The following is a 23,275-nucleotide window of genomic DNA, read 5'->3' as shown; positions in this document are numbered from 1 at the left end:
CCCTGTCATCTATGGTACTGAATCCACAGGGAAGAGGAAAATTATGCAGAGTTCATTCAAGATGCAACAGAAAGAAACACAGCTCAAGGATGATTGTAAATGTTGTGCTAGGAGAACAGCGTGGATTGTAGACCGTCTCTTTAAACATCACATAAGAGTGAACCTGAAAATATGTTCCACTTTGTTTTTAAGAGGTACAGTTTCACTGAGGTGAAACATTGGAAAAAAACCATTAACAGCTATTGCTTGGAGGCAGCTTGGGAATAAATTGGCAAGTAACCATGCCTGTGTTATCCACAGTGCTGAAACAGAACTGTCTGTAAGTGATGGTATACCACTTAGGAGTTAGAGGATAGTGGCACCAAAGGTAATGACACACTTCAGAGAAGCATTAATAGACAGAAAAATGTAGAAGGACTTTCAAAATGTACTATATTGGTCAAAAAGGACGGTAAAACTAATTACATAATCTTATGTCTCTGTGAAAGTCATGTTCACCAATAGGAATACATTTGCATATACCAGCAAAGATTGCTTTTTAATACACAATTACTATTCACATTATTTTGGTATTAGAGAACCAACATGCTATAGTGAACATAACTGTATGATCACCACATATGGAACCCACTGTGTTGTTTGAGAAACATCCACAGTTCAGCCAAACCTATGCAAACCAGGAAACTTCAAGCTGAATAGATTGATGTAAAATGCCTTGAAGATAATAAAAAGATGTTAAGAAACCCTATGGAATAGGAAACAGATTCAGGCCGTGCTGGAGAGAAGTATCCTAAAACATGTGCAATCAGTGGTTGAAAATTTGCACAAGTGAAAGCTGAGAAACAGGGTTTTGGGGTTGAGCAAATCAATAACAGAAATTAGGACTGATCTGATGCATCTAAAAATTTAAAAAAAAAAAATCTGCCAGAGAAATAGCAAAGTTAAGACAGAAATTTGAGGCTATCAGTAACGCTTAGGTGTAGAGATGCAGTTAACATACTTACTGACCTTTTTTTTGGCTCAGAATGGTGCAGATACTATGTAAGTTGTTTCTCACATGAAGTAAAATATACAAAATAATAAATTTTTAGAGCAAAAAGGTAACACTTGTGAAGAATTTTTTCAGAAAAGGTGATATGGAATTAGAACTTTCTGTGTGAAAGTGAAATCACTAGAAAGAAATATGTCTTCTGGTAAAACATCACACTAGGATCCAGAAAGTGAAGTAGAAACTGAGACTTCCATCCACGTAATCACTAATAGCAACAGTAAAAGGGACAGAGGCACAATCCCAGTTCAGCTAGAATCAGTAGAGCTACTGAAAGACTTACTAAAATTAATTTGCTTCTTATAGAAATTGCTGGGGGGGGCAAGTAGTAATGTGAACAAGCTCCCACTTTGTAAACTACAAGGAAATATAAAGATTAAGGATCAGAAGCAAAGCAAACCAGGAGTGTAATGACTAGGGATTGCCCAAATACAAAGCAGCTAGATATATGCATTCTTCCAATGTAGGTTGCTCCTTTAGTCAGAAGACAGCTTTCCTACTCAAAGTCCTGAATAAGGATTCCTTCCTTAGTCCTTTAAAGGAATCAAACATGACCATGCATACTTTACAAACCACACCAGAAATTTGGGAATAGTAATGAATTACAAGACCCCAAACCAGACAGAGCTGGGAAACCATATATATTTATTCTTTAAAGAGAGCATACCATCAGTCTCTGTGTCTCAGCAACATACCATACATCTGCATCATCAGGCACAATATTTTGTTACAACACAATTTACACACTGGAACAGCAGAACCCTTCAAGTAGAGAAAACAGGACTATGAGGTTCGACTGTGGGGTTATCCTAAACAAAGGATTAACAAAGATCTTGTTCCTTCCACCTGTGACTTTTCAAGAGAGGTATCCTCCACAAGTCTGCCTTTCTAGCAGACTTCAGTGGTTTTCTGGTTTTATATAAACTCCAAGAAACTCTCACTAATTTCCTATGAATTCTCTGTATTTTAGTCAACTCTAAGGCATTCTGTAGCTCTGTTTCTGGATGCCAGCCCTTTTCCCCAGCAAGGTGTCTGCCAGTTTCTAGCAGTGCTGATGGTTCACTGTTTCCTGCACTTCTCCTATTTCTTGCCCATATTTCCTGGCTTAGCATGTCCAGTTACTTGTCAGGAAGGCACGGTTTCCTGCTCCCTCCATATGGCTTTCCCTGGCCCTGATCAGAGCAGCCAAGACAGGCAAACCAGCAGCCTTCCTCCCTACAGGGTGCAATATACATTATAGAGCATCTCCAGTGATGCAGTTCTAATTGCATCAGTTTTAGTTAAGTCTGGCACAAGAAAAGTACCATCCCATCAGCAGTGACCTGCAATTATATTGACCTGAAACGATCAGGGAACTTCGGCTTATGCATATGCACTTCTACCTTTCTGCTTGCCTTGGCTGCAAGTTCTCAGCCTCTGCCATGCACAAGTGCTGTGGCTGTGATAAGTAAAATTGACAGTCCTCTACCACCAAAAGATAGGGTTTATTTTTCCATTGTCCCCTCTCTCTGTGATCTGCGTGGCGTAATTCCTCAAACTCCTCTGGTGCTTCTCAGCACCTTCTCTCATGTAAACTCACTTATTAAACCCAAGAGGAATAAAAGAAAACAAACAAAAAAAATTTCCACTATGAGCTCCAAGAGCCCCAAAATAAGTAGAAGGAAAGTGACACTGGGGTAAAGGAAGAGGTAAGAGAAGTGTAACTCCATCTTCCAAGCGCAGCTTCAGACTATCAAACTGACTTAGTAATTTGTGATCTCATCTGAAAGACTCCTCTCCTACCCCCCTCCCCAGGAGAGTACTACCAGCCTTGGAGCATGTGTAGGTCTCTGAATGCCAACTGTCATATCAACGTAAGATCTGCAGCATACAATTATACTAGAAAACTGTTCTGCACAAGTGAAATCTGAATGAAATCTATTGTTAACATTTCATCAGCACTTACTTTTCTCTTCAAGGATATCATTTTTCTAAGTATCCTGGCATGTACTTACTGAAGTGGGAACATTTTTTTTACACAAAGCCTCCACTTTCTGAGGGAATAGTTATTCTGACTTCAGCAGCAAAACAACTTTGAGAAATTTCAACGCTCTTCACTTCCCTGTCTTATCATTCCTGTACCACTGATGTGATTTACCACCTCTTCAGTTGTGCTAACACAGCAGTTTGTCTGGCTGTGCTGGTGAACCAGAAGACTGAAACAATCTAGATTAAAAGTAGCCCTCTGAAACAAAGGACCATTTTTAATCCAGGCCATTGCTGTCATCTGCTTCTGCTACAGACTCATAAACAGTTGTCTCAGCATAACGGGGGAGGCCAAGAATTGTTGTGTGGAGTTGGAGAATTTCTTAGGACAGCATCACTCCATAGATCAATCTATTATGTACAATCCAGGGGTAGATTTCATTACACTTAAATATGTCTATAATAGGGCTGAGATCAAAACTTCTGAATTGAAGTATCTTCATGTATGTATCTACATGGGTACTAGGCATATAAACTCTAGGGCAGTTAATGGAGACAAAGTCAATATATGCACAGAGTGATTCAGCTGACTTCAGCCAGAAGAGATACACTAAGGCACCTATATCATTGCATACCTATGTTTAGGCAACTGAAGTGAACTCACGCCTTAGGGTGAGCTGCATTGGTGTCCAGCTCTACTGATGATGTTGACTAGCCCTCCATTGGTTAAATGGAAGCTTAGACAGCTACCATGTATGTGGAGACCAATGCTGCAGATGTACATTTAAATTCTGTAATATTAAATGAATCCTAATCCTAAAACTTCATGTTCTCACAGTAGGTCTCAGATCCTGTGCCCACACATTGGTATCTCTTACAATTTGAGACCTCCTATGGCATCCAGGCTGCCTGGGACTGGTAGATATGAAATTCAGCCTGTGGTCTGATGTCCTTTCAGAAATGCCAAACAGGATATTTGAATAGCATTACACATCAGTGTTCAGAAGCAAAGCTCAAGCCCCGGATTATGGGTAGACATGTCTCACATTCATAGACATTTCTCTATTGGCACAGACACTGTGTGTAGTCTTCCATCCCATGTCACATCTTAGTTCTCTCAGGAGGATTCATTGTGGATTTCCCTGCTGAATGGACCTTTAGGCAAGTTGCAATCTTTCTCTGAACTGATTTCCCCATGACCCCAAAGCCAATCATATTAACAGAAGTGATGTGACGATAGATAGAGGCACTCAGCAACTGGACAAGAAGGGGACAGAAGTGTAGAGAGCAGAAACTTAAGCCTCTACTAGACCACAAAAAAATTCCTGAAAACAAGCAAATTTTCTATATATTTAACAAAATAAAAACAAAATAACAGAATAACCTGAGAATCTTTAATGATTAATACATGAACAGCATGCTTCACTACTGAACACGCTAACCAGTTAAGGTTTCCTGCTTTCAGAGTAATTGATAAGGCATGTGCATACTTAACTAATGCTTATGGAATGCAAATTGCATTTAAAATTGTATGTAATCTTTCCTTTTCACTTTGTATATTAATTTATTCAAGAAAGAAACATAGAAGTGGGTGGTGAATAATGAAAAATATATTCTACGTTTCTAATACCTTGAAAAATTTGTACTTCAGTAAGGTTTCCTGAAACACAAATTGGAAATTAACTTGAATCAAAATCTCTCTCTGTAGCTTATATATAACATTCTTGTGAAAATGACTTGTCCATTCTATGACGGGATACTATAATCATTATTTTCACCTCAATATATGTTCAGTTAACAGGCCTGTAAAAATGTTTCTTACATAGTCACCATGGATGAAAAATTAAGATGAGAAACTAAAACGATGTATAATTAGACTAATGTAGTTGGGTTTGTACATAATTTTTGGAGTAGAATATGGTGCTCTGTGTAGGAACAAGTCTTTCAATTTTTGCCCTAAGATTTGATCTCACCAAAATGGAAAATTCAAATTTCTGTATATTTTGATTGATTTTGCATTTGTTTGAAAACACCTGTTTTTAACACATATTTCAAAGACCTTATTTAAACCCTACTTTGAATTTTAAACTAAGTTGATTTTTCTAAGTGTAAGATTTCTAATACCAAAAATCAGCTTGGAAATAGAGTCTTCATCCATTGTAAGAGAGCTAAGAAAAACAGAGAGTGATATGAATCTCTCATTTAAAGCCAGAATAATGAATCCCTCTAGTTACTTCCTGGATGTTAAAAAATCTCTCTTTTAAAGCTTCTTGAGGTGTACAGTTTCTATAAGCAGGAAATGGGTATGTTTTTCTTTTAAATATTTTCATCTCAATATTTTGATCTGGAAAAAAAGTTGGGGGGTGATTGAGTTGTTTGGGAGACTGAGGAGCTGTTATTTATTTGTAGAATATTTTACATGTGACTCAGACAGAAAAAACTTCATAGCTGTCCTACCATTGTGACTAACTTAGGGTTTCCTCAAAAAAGCAGCTGAATTTCTGCTGTAGCAATGGTGATTTGGGGTCAAGGGAGTGAAAAGACTGCAAGGTCAGTGTCACTGAGCTACAAAGGGTATGTGGGATGCAGGATGTGGAGGACGTATGAAGGCGATCGATTGAAAGGGCTTTTGAGAAGGGCTTTATTTGTTTAATATTGAATGGCATTAAATGCATAAGGACAAGGAACGGGGCAGTCTGCAGACTAAGATGCTTGACTTGATGAATACATTTGAAAAGGAATAGGGCTGGAAGGTCTCAATAAGGTCTTTCTGCAGAAGCCTGGATGTGGAGGCTTCTCTTTTTTGCCTCTCATCCCTCTCCATCCCAGCCCTTCTTAGTCATTCTCACCCTTCCCCACCTTTTTAAGGTACAAAGTCTTCATCTCAGTTTTGCATCTGCTGAGTGCTTACATGTCCTCATCAAGGCTACCTGTTTCTATCCATGACTCTTCACAAGAAGTACTTCCTACTACTCCTCCTTTCCAATCCTTCCTACCCTCTCCTTTGAATTATCATTGGATTGAATTCGGCCACCAAGGAACTAAAAAAGAAAGTTGTCTAGTCATAGATACCCTGATACCTCTTGGATCACAGTCTCCCTATAAAGTGTATGGATGAGATCAAAGGTGTGTATACTGTGCAGGGGAGCATGAAAGAAGATCTGTTTAAGACAGAGTGATGAGCACTGTATGGACAGTGGCTTGGGTCTGAAAAACAGTCTGAATTAAAAATAACAGTTCTGCACCGAAGCTAATGACTTCCTATTTCAGGCTCATTTAACAGCAACCTGGGAACTCTGTCCTGCGGTGCAGAGCTGCCCATAGATGTCTACAAGTGAAGTACACAAAAAATAGCATAAACAGAACTTTGTCTCACAAGATGACAGAAATGCTTGGAAACTTCCATGCATTCATCCCCTCGAAACATCACTTGCCTCAATGTGGCTATGACAGATTCTTTCCTCCAGAGTTTTTACAACTGCAGATGCAGACACTGGGCACTGTTTGTCTTCATGTAGTTATCCTGGCATTTCTGTTGTATGTAGAAAACAGGCATGTTTTTCACAATGCTTCTACCTTCCTGACCCAAAGCCACTTTCTTTGGTACAGTCTGCAGAGTGGGAAATAAATCCAAAGCATACTTAGCCGTAACCCAAAGTATAAACTATTTGCTATTTTTCTGTAGCAGCATCTTATCTCTTCTATCAAGCTTCATTTGTCTTTGCAAATCTTGAGGAAGCAGACAGAGTGAGATTTGAAACAGTTCTCAAGGCAACAGGGAGGAAGAGGTGTCTTTGGACAGAAAATTACTGCTGAAGAATGCTGCATAAAGAATGGACAGAAAGGCTTGCAGTTGTTTGGTCAAAACTGCTCATGACACATTTATGATACAAATCAAACATTCTCTGTGACGGTGTGCACTATCACTTCCCACAGACACCAACAATCTCTATTGTGTACACAGTCTGACAAGGTACTAATCCCTTTGCCTTAGAAGCTTCTTTGGATGCCTACTGCTCTCAGCAGTTAAACATGAGCTTTGCTGGCTCTTAGAGATATTCAGTAGGATGCACTGTGTAGTAAGGCTCCTAGGAAGAAAGCTTGTGTGCATATCGCACTTGAAAGCCTATTACTATACACTGAATTCCATTTTATGTGCTTTGTGACAAATGATGCTGTGAGATCTCGTATTAGGTGAGGCTGTACAGGCAAAATACAGAGGAGAACCAATTGGTGAATTCCTTCTGATGATAGCAATGTTCACTGGATTTTGGGATAAGCAGTAAGAGAAGGACTCATTTGGCTAAATGACATCATAAACTACCAACATCTAGGCTAGTTACTCGACACTCCAGTGACAGTCAGTGTTGAATAAAGTCAATTCTAGAACATAATCAATCCATCGCGTCGTAAAATAGATATTTTGTATGTTCGCTACCATTAAGATAAATTGCGTCCTAATGTTCTAGTAGTTAACGCTATGTTAGACTTGGCTTTGGTTACAAGGAAAGAAATTTCAGAAGAGCTAGTTAGAAAAAATAACCTTGGAAGCAGTAATCACAAATTGAAATTGAATAGTCTGTAACTAAGGCACTCTGTTTCAAAAGGGATGACTTGGAGCTATTTATTAAATTTCAGTGTAACTGAAAAACAAAGGACAAGAACGCAGTGAAAGTTTGGAACTTCCTTTAAGATGCTGTGGAACTTCTGAAATTACAAGGGGAAATACTGCATAAAAGGACTTCAAACTGGCTCTCCAGTATTCCAGAAATAATACGGGGAATAAACAGAAAACCAAGAAGTTAAAGAACTGGGTATTCAACAGGAAAAATAATTTATTTCTAAAAATAAAAAAAAAAAATTATGAGAATAAAATAGGTGCCAAAACTCAACTTAATTCAGCTCTTATCAAATAAATCAAAACAAATAGTAAAAAGTTATTCACTAAAAGTGCAAAAGAGAACAAAGCAAGTAGAAGCAGATATTAAGTAAGAATGGAGTCATGATTTAAAATAATGTAGGTATGATCTACTAAGCAGGTGACTAATGTGCATCAATTTTCAATTTGGCTGATAATATTGGCTATGGAGGAGAAGACAGAGCAGCTACAGACAGTGAAAGATAGTAACTTAAACTGAGGGAATATGAAATTTGGTAATGAAAGAATAATAAAAAAATTGTGGAAGGACAGTCATAACTGGAGCTATATGCTCACACTTTTCCACCATTTAGAAAAGACAGAAATAAAAATAAAAAGAAGGAATTGCAAACTGTAGCCCAGGAAGGAAATTTTATTTTTAAAGAAGAGCTTTAGAAGTAGCATGGATTAATCCATATTTGTCTGGATAAAAATGACTGGGGGGGGGGGGAATAATGACTTATTTTGGTAAATATAATTGGTTTTATAATGTTAGTGTAGAGAACAATAACCTTTATCTGAAATTATGGTAAACTATATCCTCCAGGGTATAAGCAGGAGAACAACCTTTATCTGAAATTATGGTAAACTATATCCTCCAGGGTATAAGCAGGAGAACCGTAATGATATGGATATACCTGTAAGTGATAGTCACAACTGTATTTATACAATTTGGTGCCCAGATATTGGCTATGTGCCCAGACTGAATACCCACTCCCATGTTTCAGGTCCTCTTCTATTTTCCTTCACTCTACCCCCTCTCAATCCTTCCCATCTACTCTTTCTGGTCAGCAATATCAACTGTATTTTAAATATAACTGCTTAATCCATGCTGTTGGTCTGATGATAGCCACCAAATTTCTCCATGAAATAAAACTGAATAAACAAAAGGGAAATTGGAGATGATCTATTCACGCACTGCCTGAAAGAGTTTTCACCCCTGACTTCAACTGTGCAATAAGGTGTTTGGAAACCAGCTTGGTGGCTGAACTGAACTGTCATTAGTACTAGTGCCTGAGTTGATACAGGTGTTTAAGTGTTACCTTGAACTGAGATGCTTCTCTGAACTATGGTGTTTACACAGAGTCCTGCAAACCTCTTGGTCCAAAATGCTGGCTATCCTCAGTTCTTTCTTTTCCAAAGAAACTGAGGTGATTCAACTCTGTGTAAGCAATGAGTGCTTGGTGCACTCCTGCTCCCATTAAAGTCAGTAATCAAATAATCCACTGTCTTGGCTTTACAAACCTTTTTGACATTAGCCTTAAATCTGTAATCATATATGCCTTAAATCTATGTATATATCTATGTAACAATCTATGCTTTTATACTATTAGCATGGTATAGTCTGGTTACTTAAAAACAGGCTCTGTTTGCTGGGAGTAATTGCTTACGTTTGCGAATGGTGGCAGAACTGAGGACTACATCCCCAAAGCTGTTCAAAGTAACTATAATTTCTCTGTCCCATACTTCTAAAAGTATTAAGAAGCTCATGGATGCAGATTAGCCACAAAGTATGTACAAGGGAGGGTTTTGCTTTAATGTGCAATTAAATAGTCAAATGAAATTACTTAGCAAGTGGCTGGTGGAAATCTGCCAGTTACTTTAAGAATTCATTTAATAGAGCAAGCAATTTCTTTTAGGGGTAGTCAGGGCATTACTGTTACCCAGCTACAGTTAGGGATGAAAACAGTGTCATAAAGACAAGAACTAGAATTGTGTGCTCAGAAAGGGCTAGCCCTTTGCAGTGTAACAGAAAATGCCTTGAGGTTGTTTTAAACTAAGGTCTCAAGGAATGCTTTGGCAAATGACCTGACAGTGGTCATGATTTATTCGTATTTTCTTAGATATTTCTCTTGAGTCATAAGAACAGATTATAACCTAGTTTATCTGTGACATGAGATCATTAACTCCAGGAAGTAACAAATGATACCTCTCCTGGGCAGAGTTCTTTAAAATGCTATTCCTAACAATTTACTGGCCTCAGAAAGTTCACTGCTTTGTCATATTTACCACTTGTATCATATTAAAGCCTTCCACACATGTCATTTTGGGGTTAGATAAATGGCTACATATAGTATTATAATGTGTGTTGTGGTTTAACCCCAGCTGGCAACTAAGCACCACACAGCCACTCGCTCACTCCCCCCCAGTGGGATGGAGGAGGTAAATGGAAGAATAAAAGTGAGAAAACTGTTGGGTTGAGATAAAGACAGCTTAATAGGTAAAGAAAAAGCTGTGCGCACAAGCAAAGCAAAACAAGGAATTCATTCACTACTTCCCATGGGCAGGCAGGTGTTCAGGAAAGCAGGGCTCCATCACATCTAACGGTGACTTGGGATGACAAATGCCATCACTCTGAACAACCCCCTTCCTTCTTCTTCCCCCAGCTTTATATGCTAAGCATGACGTCATATGGTGTGGGATTTCCCTTGGGTCATTTTGGGTCAGCTGTCCCGGCTGTGTCCCCTCCCAACTCCTTGTGCCCCCCCCAGCCTCCTCACCGGTGGGGTGGGGTGAGAAGTACAGAAGGCCTTGACTATGTGTGAGCACTGCTCAGCAGTAATGAAAACATCCCTGTATTATTAACACTGTTTCCAGCACAAACCCAAAACATAGCCCCATACTAGCTACCATGAAGAAAATTAACTCTATGCCAGCCAAAACCAGCACAAACATAGTATGGCAATTCCATGTACAGATCATTGTAAAACTGTATTTTAATGTGGAATATTCCTAGACAAGAGAAGTGTTATTTAATGAATGTTTTATATTTGCACTTTACACATATTTAAATGTTTGGCAGCACAGTTGCTGAAATCAATAAGACAGTAATGTCTGAACAGCATAGCTCATGAATTATCCTTTCACCCACAGAGTACTGCTATGGAGGTAGAGTTGAAAGAAGCTGAACTGAAGAACTGAAGGAGTTAGTTTTCCTTTTATCAGCAAGGTCTTCTCTTGAATATTATATTAATTTAAAGTGTAAATTAGCCAGACGTTCAAAATAGTTTTATTGATTTTTCTAGGGGAAGTATTGTTTTTGTTCAATTTGTAAGGAAAAGTCCAGGCCCTGGATCGACTGAGAAGCCAGCAGTCTGATAAACAGACTGATAGGTAACTGATAAAAGGATGCAAGAAAGGCATTGTTGCAGAAACAGTAGTCTTGGTGGCAATCAGCACTTTATGAATGAGTTCTGTGCCCTGTGGAGACTAGTATCAGTTAGTGCAGTGCAATAAATGTTCACCTGTTAAATCAGTGGGGCACATCTCTTAACTCCAGGATTCTGAAAGTTTGCCTCCCAGAAAATTCTCTGGATTACATATGTAGTCAATGAAGAGAGCAAGAGAGGACCACCTATGAAAGGTAATTAGATACAATCATTTTAGACACATATTTCAAGACAGGGTGTATCTCCCTAGGGTGTCTCCCTTTCTCCACTGACAATAAAGGTGAAGTGTAGGGATGACATTCAACTCTTTTAACTTTATGTGTGTAAAAGTTAGCATTCTAGGGCTTATTTTAGTCTGTTGACTACAAAGACACCTAGGTTAATTTTGGCTGAGATACCTGCACTGAAGACATGTGAGTTTAGGTGAGGTGAAATCCACCCCAATGGCTCTATATCAGGAACTTTTTCTCACATACAAGACTCCAAGCAGTGTTCCCTCCTTCCTGGCTTTGATAAATTTCACAGATTTGAAGAAACTTGCTAATACTAATCCCATCATACTACCAAAAAAACACAGTTATGCCAACACTTAACAAGAGACTTCCAAGCAAGGATCTAGTCTACTTATAGGAACATGTGACCTGAGACTCCATTTTAGGCATGCAGTAAAATAAATGCATCATCTCTTTATTATTATCAATAGTTGGAGAGAATCTTTCTTTGGAAGCATAGCCTTATTTCTTTCTACTGACTGTATAGATTTCTTAGGTACTTATTTAAAGCTAGTTCACTAGAGAGGGGCTTCAACTTGTTGATCTTTTTCTATTCAAAAGTTAGTTAGGACCTTGCTCTAAGTTACGCTTTTTGGTTTTGTTTCCTTTTTTTGCAGTTGGTGGGGAGACAGACTTCTAGAGGATGATGCATCCTGAACCAGTAGTTACTTCATCTTTTCACTGGTGAAATGAATCCTATTTTAGATATTTAAATTTCAGATGGAAGAGAAGAGAAGAGAGAGAAGAGAAGAGAAGAGAAGAGAAGAGAAGAGAAGAGAAGAGAAGAGAGAAGAGAAGAGAAGAGAAGAGAAGAGAAGAGAAGAGAAGAGAAGAGAAGAGAAGAGAAGAGAAGAGAAGAGAAGAGAAGAGAAGAGAAGAGAAGAGAAAGAAGAGACTCTTTCAGTTGGAAGGGACCTACAATGATCATCTAGTCCAACTGCCTGACCACTTCAGGGCTGGCCAAAAGTTAAAGCATGTTATTGAGGGCATTGTCCAAATGCCTCCTAAACACTGACAGGCTTGGGGCATCGACCACCTGTCTGGGAAGCCTGTTCCAGTGTTTGACCACCCTCTCGGTAAAGAAATGCTTCCTAATGTACAGTATAAACCTCCTCTGAGGCAGCTTTGAACCATTCCCATGTGTCCTATCACTGGGTACCAGGGAGAAGAGCTCAGCACCTCCCTCTCCATGTCTCCTCCTCAGCCCCTCAGCCTCCTTTTCTCCAAACTAGACAAACCCAGAGTCCCTAGCCACTCCTCAGAGGACATTCCTTCCAGCCCTTTCACCAGCTTTGTTGCCCTCCTCTGGATGTGTTCCAGAACATCATTCTTAAATTGTGGTGCCCAAAACTACACACAGTACTCAAGGTGAGTACTGTCTTAACTGAACTTGAGATGTCTTCTCTGAGTACCCTGGGTCTTTTCTTGCATACTGAAGATGGAAGCCACCACCACAGAGCTTTTGCATTCTTTTTTCCTTTCATGGAAAGATATGTTTCAGATGGCTGCCTAAGGATATGTGGAATGAATCCAGACCAGGTGGCTTGTCTAAGTAAACTGGAACCATGGAGTTCTCACAAGGAATTACACAAAATAGAAACTCAAACTAAGATTTCCTAAATTTCAGTCTTATGAGGATGAGAATGGTAGTTATTTATAAACCAGTCTTAATTAACATTATTCAGGTAGTTCCTTACATTTTTGCCTATAGAATTAAAATATGGAAACTATTTATCAAATTTACATCTGTGGAAAATGAGTTGACATACTTTTTACCCATTCATTTTATTCTGGCCAAGTAAGCTATCCTTGGTTTAAGTTAATATTGAAGACTAAACCTGGCTTTCTTGGAATTTTATATGCGACTTCCACAATAAAACCTGTGATAAATTAAAAAAAATTATTAGATGATGCTTACATACCAGGAAACAAAATTTATACTTACAATAAAAATTTATTTCCATGTGAAACTACATAGGGACACTTAGTATGACCCACCTGAACTCGTGGGAGTCTATAAACACAAGCATGAGCAACAGTAGCTTCCACAGCTCTAAGAGAGTTCAGTCAGTGAATTGCACTAAGCAATTGAAATTCAGATGAGCGACAGCTTCCTCAGAACAATGTAGCCCTGACATGAGTCTTTAGTGGCTTAAAGTTTGTGGAGCCCTACAACAAACTGTAGCGGGAAGATTCTTAGCATTACAAGGTTGTAGCCTTGTAGGAATAGGGCTGCATACACTTCTGAGAAAAGGGAAAAGCAATCTCCTCATCCTGACATCCTGATCTGTAACCTAGCATTTTCCTAGGATCCCCCAAAGGCATCATGCACTTGTAGGTACTAAAGCCTATCAGAAGTCAACTGGGAACTGAGGTTGAGCCCTTCATTTTCCTTGGAACTACTTTTTTGATTCTCTTGAACTCAGTGTTGTATACTGAGTCCTAGCCTTTTTCTCCTCATCTTGTTAGCTGGTAAAAAAAAAAAAAAAAAAAAAAAAAGGTCTTGTAGCTTGTTTGCTTGTTTGCATTCATTTTCTAGGCCCCCTGGAACCTTATTCTGCTTCCTTTATTTATTATCAGAAAAGAAGTGTTCTTGCTTTAGTAATGGGAGCAAACATGATGGCTACCCCCAAGTTTTAGGGATATGTGTTTGAGAGCTGCAGCTGTAGATGGGACTTTTTCTCCCTTTTGCTGAATAGACTCTGACTGGAAAATCTGGCTTAGACAAAAAATATGCTTGGGAAGAATTAGTGCAGTGGGAAAGGAGAAAAGTCACATATGCCTTATCAAAACCACATTTTCACAGCATCTCAACTTTGTAAGCTTTCCACAAGAGGAAGAAAAATAATAAACAGATATTCTTCCCATGAGGTATTGACTATTCTGTAACTCAAGGGAGATCCCCTAGAATGAGCCCTAATGAGGAAAGTTAAAGGGAAAGCAAACAGAAAAATATGGAGGATGGGTCATTTCTGTAATAATTGGATATATTCATTTCAGATAGGCTGTTGCATGACCAAGCTTTTCTGTTAGCTACCTTTGTATGAACTGCCTTGTACACAAGATAAATGATGCACAATAAACATAACAGCCTCATATAAACCTTCTGAAAATTTATCTCTATCAACTTTACCCTTTTCTAGTTAGGGGCAGATATTTAGTACTTGCTAATTGAAATTTATTTTGTCAATAAACCTTTACTGCCAATTTTTAATTTACACCGAATATATAATACTCTCAAGTTGGCAGTCCTCATCAGTGGGAAATATTTCATACAGACTAAATCTAATCTAAATGACATAATGCTATTCATTTAATTTCAATTATTAAAGCTTGCTTAGTTGATCCATCTGCTATATCCTTTATGCACTGCATTTGATGAATCCATTCAGAAATGGCTGTATGAAATGGTCTACATAGACAATGAATCAGAAAAAAACCCTTGTCCTATACCTACAAGTCTCTCAAACCATCAAAGTGGGTAAAGCAAGTAATTAGTCATTAACTGTAAATAGAGCCCATTTTCCCACTACCATATCTTTGGGTAGAATTAGTAGATACTTAAGAAACTGTAATCTCTATCCTTTGCAAGAATTAAAATTTCTAGGAAATCCCAATTTTGTCCAAGGAAATAGTCTATAAGTATTACAGGGTTGAATTGTTTGGTCTCAGGTGTTTAAATTTCTTGTGAGTATAACGTGGATGCAGCAAAATTGAAAAAAAAAATCAAGATCTTATGTTCAGTCCCCCCAACAAAAAGATATGGGTTAGTAGATCCCATTATCATTATGGTATTAATATCTCCTGCCAACAGATAGAAAGGCCCATTAAATCTACAACAGTCCAGCAGTAAAATACATTTAGTACCACCAAGTAAGATCTTGCTGAAAATTATTCTCACACAGTGAATTCTTCACTCCTCTGAAGGAATGTAAACTCCAATGTTCAGTGCAATGCATTCACTTAATGAAAGAAAAATTAATTTTCCAGCAATGCTGTCATTCTCTTAACCTTTCAGAACTAAGCTACCTGACATGCAGAAGGCTTGAACTTCCCTCAGTTTTTATTCCGTGGATTAAAGATGTTCATGCTCAGAAAATTATATCTTAAACCAATTTTTTTTGTAAGGAAAAAAAAAACCAAACCACAACCAACAAACAGACAAACACCCCCCCCCCCCAAAAAAAAAAAAAAATCATAACAAACCAAACATGGATTATGACTGCAAAATTATCCCCTGGTAACAATCTCAGTACAAAACCTATTAAAGTGTTTATTTGGATCTAACTTTACCAGTTCTATAGGATGAAAATTCACTTTCCTATCTATAAATGTCACTTTGTAATCAGCTTCTTGGTATTTTTTTTCACTGTTTAGAAACACTGAGTGACTCTTAGGCTACTTACAGTTTAACTAAACAAATCGATCCACACTATTGCTCTGCTCTATTGGAACGAGATTTTTTTTTAAGTTCCCCTAGGATAGAAACCTTTCATTACCTCACAGTGATTACCCAGATACTACCAGAGTATGCTAATAGTCCAAAACTAATTCACAAAGAATGTGGTGTTTTTTCTGCCTAAGGCCACGCAAGTCAGTTTTGCAGCATGAATGTTTAAAGGTAAAGGTCCCCAATATCAAGAGGGACCATCCCGATCAGTTGTTCAAAGAATGTAAATTTCTAAGCCGTGGGCCAGAACCTCAGATCCTTTCCAGTCTTTGTGTAATACTGATCGCTGGTCCAAACATCTCTGGGGGTTTGCCCTAGCATTCATACCCATCCCTGGCTCTGCTGCAGTGCTCAGTCATGATGGAGAATAAGTACGTACAGTGGGAAACTGGACGGAAACGCTGATACTTCTGTAGGCAGAATTTTAAACAGATCAGAAGCTGCTGCAACAATCAGGTCACAAGCTAGAAAGGTAGAAGAAAACTATTTAAATGTCTCCCCCAGAGTATAATGATCACTACTGCAACACACCTGTGCATCTGGAGCATTATGGATGAAAATGCTTACAGCAGTAGCAGTTGAGAAAGCACAGAACACTGCTTTATACATGGTTTTTAGAAACAAAGTCAGGAGAAACTTAGTTTTGCAAAGTTGAAACAATCAGAGAGATTTCTTCTAAATGCAATACAAATAAATTCACTTCATAAAATAAATATTAATTATTATATTATTAATTGCTAATTGTGATGGTAATTTCAAACAACATAAAAATTGTGACTCTGTTTTATGAAGTATTGGGGTAATATAGAGATACTATCTGTCCCAGATCTTTCCTGGTCCAGGACTGTGACTCTAGAAAACAAATAAGAAAGGAGTGAAAAATGACAGAAAAACAAGATAATAGCAGAAGCAGTACTTCTTAGTTTTAAAATATTAACCATTACTGTGGTCTTGATAATCTCAGGTATCCTACAGTCTAAATGGATTTAGAGCAGATACACTATTAATTATTTATTATTTAAAAAAACATACTTATTATAACTAAATAAGATAGCATTCATCTTTGAACACTGAAATCTAAGAGAGACAATATCACATGGTGTAAGCCAGTTAGTCAGTTGCCCAGGACCATGTCCAGACGGCCTTTGAATACCTCCGAGGATGGAGACTCCACCACCTTCCTGGGCAACCTGTGCCAGTGCTGGGTCACCCTCACAGTGAAAAAGTGATTCCTGATGTTCAGACAGCACCTCCCGTGTTTCCTTTTGTGCCCACTGCCTCTGGTCCTGTCACTGGGCACCACTGAGAAAAGCCTGCCTCAGAAAGGACAGTACAGATTCTTAAAGCTGAAATAATACAAATAGCCTCCAGGGTAAAATCACAATGCACTCAAAACCAGAACGTTTCCAGCCAGAAAAGAGCTTTTCACAGATGGTTCATATTATATGTATCATCTGAGAAGAAAAATGCATGTTGTTATAGCGGTGCTTCAGGCTGTTTCAGAGTAGATCGGAGGAGGAGCCATTCTTCTGTAAACTGTAGAATAAAGTGGCTATTATCAAGAGTCATGGAGTTTTTAGTCTTTGTTAAATGAGATTGAAATTTATGTAAAGTGCTAGAAATGAGCAAGAACGGAGAAAGAACTTTTTAATTATTACAGAACAAAATACAACACTAGAGTTGTAACAATGTAGTTCTCCACTTTGATTCACCAAGATGACTCATTCTAATAATAGAGAGATTTATTTTAAGGCCTAAAATGTAGTTCAGTCTGCATGCCCATGCAGCTTAAGCTTATATTATTCATTACTCGTTATTGTAATGTTTGAGAACCTTTCTTTTACATATGCCAGAAGGGTTGTTAATTGTAATGGCAATGTGATGTTGTGAATACCTGCAGTTATGACATGGCCAAAACCCAATTTATTTCTCAGGGAACATCATCAAAACAGTCTGTTAATAATACCTTACAGTCATGAGCAATGGAGACAACAGAATTATTTTTAAATGTGAAGGCACAGAAATAATATAGGTAGGATTAAAAAGTAATTTTTGAAAAGCTAACATTTCTCACCACTCAGAAAAAGTACATCTAACAAGCAAAAGAACACTAAAATTCTATTCATTATGAGCTATGATTAATTATGGTTTGGTGATAACATAAGTACTATTTCTTGTTGCTTTTACATGCCATATCCACTGATTTTCACAGCGTTTCAGAGAGCAAGTGTGATGTTACAGATAAATATGATTCATAAGAATTATTTTATAATGAAGTCCTAATTCATGTATTAGACAAGAGAATAAAGTAAAGTCCATAAAGAGCATTGTCCAATATTTTCAATCTAGACAATTAAAGAAGCATTGGGTTTTTTTGTTCTATATCATTGAGTCTGGAATCTCTTTTTAGGCTTCAATGCCTTTGTAATGGTAGATGCAAACTGCATGCACATTAAAAAATACTGAGAATCATGAGCCTGCTAAAGAAGATCCCTTTGAAATGTTACAGAAGTAAAGCATCAGCAACAGATACTATGTGAAAAGTCAGTGTTCACACTAACTTAAATGACTGTATAAGTGATGGTATGGTACAATGGAAAATTGTCCTATGTTGAATTTCAGTGAGAGAAAAAGAAATGAGACTTCAAACACTGCTTTGAATACGGTTCACGTCTCTTCTCTGAACACGATGATCCTAAAATCAGAAGATATCACAGGAAAAAAATCTTGCAAACAAATCCTAATGCATTGAAAGAGGTACTGCAAAAAGACCCAAACAAAGCCAAGAGTGTCCATGCAGAAGAGGATTAGATGGGCTGTCATAACTTTATGTGTATATAGCACAGAGAAAGTGTCCCCATGGATGCATCTACATGTGTATGAGAGGAGCAGAAATATTTGCAACCTTCCAAATAAAGTCTTTACTTTATTAATATGTAAATGATCATTTTACTGCCAGTTTTCTTATAGATATGAACTATATGAATGAACTATTATCATTTCTAACAGGTCATAAGTGGAAATCAACATAGAGGAACAAAGACAATAATTATAGGGTGAGTTTTAATTTGCTGGCATGTTTAGAAACTTAGCATATGTCGGTAACAATTCTCTACCACAGCAAGATAGCAGAAATCCATCAAAATACAGCACTTCAAACTGAGCCAATCACAGACAAGTGGGGCTCTTGAAGATATACATCTCTTTAAAGTCCTTAATGGTATATGTAGATGGTATCATTTAGTGCCAAATAGTTTTCACAGATCCTGGAATCACAGAAAGCTGGACTCGTTATCTTTGTGTATTAAAATGCAACTAAAACAGTTAGTCCCCCACATCAATAAGATAATACAGTGCCAAAAATAGATAGCTAAGATTTCTTTAAAAGAAAAATATAAGCTCTGTGTGATTTTGAAAACTCAACCCCACATATAATTAGCTGAGGATAATCAAAGTTCAGATTCAAGTCTCATAGCTTCTGCATTTTCTTCTTTAACCAACAGCAAAATATGTTTCAAACTTTATCATATTTAAGAATACCTACTGACTGTCAGAGAAGGTAACAATGTGTAATTCCCAGCAAGGAGTTATGCTTTCCACATCTCAGCTATCTGAAGGAGAGCCAGATCTAGGCTGTATAAATAATTAGGAACACAGACATGATAGAATCATAACAAAGCGTATGAGCATTTTTTGTTTGCTAATGATTGATGAGAGGAGGTATACTACAGAGAGTACCACTCTTTGTCAGGATGAATTGCCTTTTATTTCACAAACATTTTTTTTCAATCTATTGTGATATTAAAATGTAATGTCATTCATCTGAACAGCCTCATTTAAAATAAAGTGCATGTAATCTATCCTGGGAATAAACAAGCTAAATTTAGGTTGAAAGGCCAGGGAAATACAAACACAGGTAATGGAAAACTGTATTCTGCTCAGCTGACAATTTATTTCTAATTCTCTTTCTTACTGTTATAAACAACAAAAAGAGATTTAAAGGGACTTCTTTGCTTCACTACCTAGTTTTGTTAAATAGGACTTAGAGTTATTACTGAAATTTTTATAAAAATCCAGTATGTGTCATCCTGAAAAAATAGTTTTGAAATCTTTAAAGAAAGAGCAAATGTATCTTTAAATGATCTGCTCAATCATAGTGTTGAAGCTGGGCATTCTGTACTGATAAAAGTACAGAATCATAAAAATAGTAGGCCCAGAAGAAGTAGCAATGGATTTAATACTTCCCTCACTTGTTAAATTCTATGACCCATGTTATTCAGGTCAGAATACATGCTTTCAAAAGTGTACCAAATTAAAGTTAGAAACCAAATCCAGGGCACCTGAATTTTATTACTCTCTGGACAGCGCAGAAACTTTATGCTCTTAACAACAACTAAGAAAAAGAAAACTTAAATCTTCTTGAGGAAGAAATGGTCATTCTTTGGGATTCCACTTCACTTGCCAGAAATGAAAGTAGAATAAAATATTTAAAACCTGGAGACTAAAATAGCAACTGTCTTTTAAAATTGGCTGTTTTAAGTACATACAGATACAACAGTCAGCAGAGTCATACATCTTGATTCAAAACAGCACTAGTTACTTAAACTTAGAAGTAATTTAAATTCTACAAAACCTCACTTTCATCCTTGAACATTCCCATATAAAGAAAAGAAAGTTAAAAACATATCCCATTAAAGGTTCTTTATGGTCCATATACAGAAATAACCACCAAGACTTTGCTAAATATTTAGAAAATAAGAAACTAATGGACAACTTAAATGACACAAGTTCTGACTGAATAAATTCTTATATAACAATTCAGACTGTATTCCAAAGTAACCAAATTAGGCATTTAAAATTTAAGTGCCTCACCTGACCAAAAAGGGGACAGTGAAGGTCGTCTTCCTAAGGCACAGGCTGAAAATCAGTATGCAACAAATGGAGAGCAGCGCATATTTTTGGTGATTTCTTGTGTACCTACCTTTGAGGATTTCCACGAGGATCTGAGGAACCATGAGGAAATACCGGATGCATTCATCAACCTGGAAGTATTACAGTGTAATAGTGAGAGCCTTCATGCCAGATTTAGGATGAGATGGCAATGAATCCCCATACGTAGGGAGAGAGATAGGAAGATCTGGTAGCTCTTGATGATCCTGTTCTGGGTGGGATTTCCAAGGTAATGAAAACTCCCTTTTGGTACCAGAAGCTGCCAGCTACCATCCCTGACTCAGCCCAGGATAAAGAGCAACCTGTTCACTGCTGGCACTGCCCCAGTCTTTTTTAACTTAAGAGCCCTTTTTTTGTTAACACATCTGTCTAAAAAGACTCCAGGAGAATCAATGTAAGTTTTTCAGATAAATATGAGGGCTGCACATAGAAAAAGGGGAGCGAGCGAGAGAGAGACAAAGAAAAGAAGAAAGGAAGGAAAGCACACATGTCCAAACCTGACACCAGGGACCTTGACTCCACTCACCACAAAACTTAAGAAGAGGTATAAGAGTCCTCACTTTACTCATACAAGAAAGTGAAGTGCTTGCTCTTCCACCCACACTCTCTCACACTCTTCCTTTTGTTTTTCCTAATGCTCTCAGAAACTTCTATCTTTAGTCAGTCATCCCTGCTGTAAATTTCCTTAAACTGACACTGAATAATCTTCCAGATTCCGGGGGATGTCTTTGTCAGAGGAATTACTGGGTTATAGACCCTGTTTATTGAAACTGAGAGTTTCTAAATGAATAAAGACTGACTAAAGAGATGATTCTTTGTTCATAGTAGAAATACTGTTATACCAACTATTTTTAGGATACCTTATAACCAAATGTGTATGATAGTACATCCCATTAGGGATGGAACACCTCTCCTGTGAAGACAGGCTGAGAGAGTTAGGGTTGTTCAGCCTGGAGAAGAGAAGGCTCCAGGGAGACCTTATAGCAACCTTCCAGTACTTAAAGGGGGCTTGTGAGAAAGACTGGGACAAACTTTTTAGTAGACACTGTTGCAATAGCACAAGGGGTAATGGTTTTACACTAAAGGAGGGTAGATTCAGACTATATGTAAGGAAGACTTTTTTTACCATGAGGGTGGTAATACACTGGTACAGGTTGCCCAGAGAGGTGGTCAATGCCCCATCTCTGGAAACATTCAAGGTCAGGTTGGACGGGGCTCTGAGCAACCTGGTCTAGTTGAAGATGTCCCTGCTCATTGCAAGGGGCGTTGGACTAGATGGCCTTGAAAGGTCCTTTCCAACCCAAACTATTCTATGATTCCTGTGCCTGTATTTTATTTTCTGTCAAATAAGACTCTGAATTCATTAAAATCGTCATTTGTGTGTGTGTGTGTCTTACAAGAAATGTGGACCTTAGCCTACCCTTGACTTTAGAGGTCCCAAATGCATAGGCACCATTTGAACTAATTTCCCCACATAACTTTCATTACTGTACTCTGAGTGCACATGAGACTCTTAGTAACCTGCAAAAGCCCTACACGTAACAGTATAGCTTTACTTACAGTATAGTCCTTTAAAAGCTAGCTTTAATGGGGAGCTTATTTCTGTGTAGAGTGCCTTTGAAATTTTCTGAAATTTTGGCAACTGAATGAGAGTTGGAAAAAGCTTTCTCACGTGTATCACGTATAGCTGGTAGGGTTTGGTAGCAGGGGCTGCAGGGTGTCCTGTGTGGGATGAGGCCACAAACTGCCCTGTGCCTGCCACGGTCAATTCCAGACAGCTCTGAAATGCATTAAAACAACCCAACACCCACCAAAACTTAAACCAAAAAGAGGAGCATGTGCTGCCTCTGCTGAGGGGTAGCTGCCAGGGTAAGACACACGAGGAAATAAGGGAGGAGGAACTAGAGGAGACATATGGATGGGGGCATTGTTGGGGGTACAGCTGATCTTGGAAGAAGGGGCTCCAAGGAAGAGCAGGGACACCCCTCAGAGACTACAGCCATGGGTGACCCATGCCAGGGCAAGAACACTCCTTGAGACACAGTGGCCTGTGGGTGACACATGGTGGAGCAGGGACACCCCTGAACTATTGTGGCCATGGGTGACATATGCCAGGGCAGGGACACCACCAAGGGTATCCTTTGGAAAAAGATTGTGGAAAAGTGTTGACATTATAGCATAACAATAATTAGTATCAGCATAACTGAAAGTGTCTATTTCCATACCCACTTGGTCATTCCCATGGTGAAGATTTTTCAAACATTGCCAGGCTTTCAAACATCTCACTGGTATTAAACTCCCCCCACAGAAAGGAGAAAAGCTCATGGCCCTTAAGAGATCGTATAGTTCTATATTGTACATCTGTATCAATCTGACTTATTCCCTCTGGTAGGCCATCCGACACAGCACTGATTACATATGTGTTATTAAGGTCTCTCAGCTTCCAAAAAAGGGTGTTGGTAATGAACCCTCATCCAGTCTGACTTCAAAACTACACCCAAA

The sequence above is a fragment of the Buteo buteo genome, chromosome 17 (assembly GCF_964188355.1).
Source record: "Buteo buteo chromosome 17, bButBut1.hap1.1, whole genome shotgun sequence".
Classification (NCBI taxonomy): Eukaryota; Metazoa; Chordata; class Aves; order Accipitriformes; family Accipitridae; genus Buteo; species Buteo buteo.
This window is presented reverse-complemented; position numbering follows the sequence as displayed.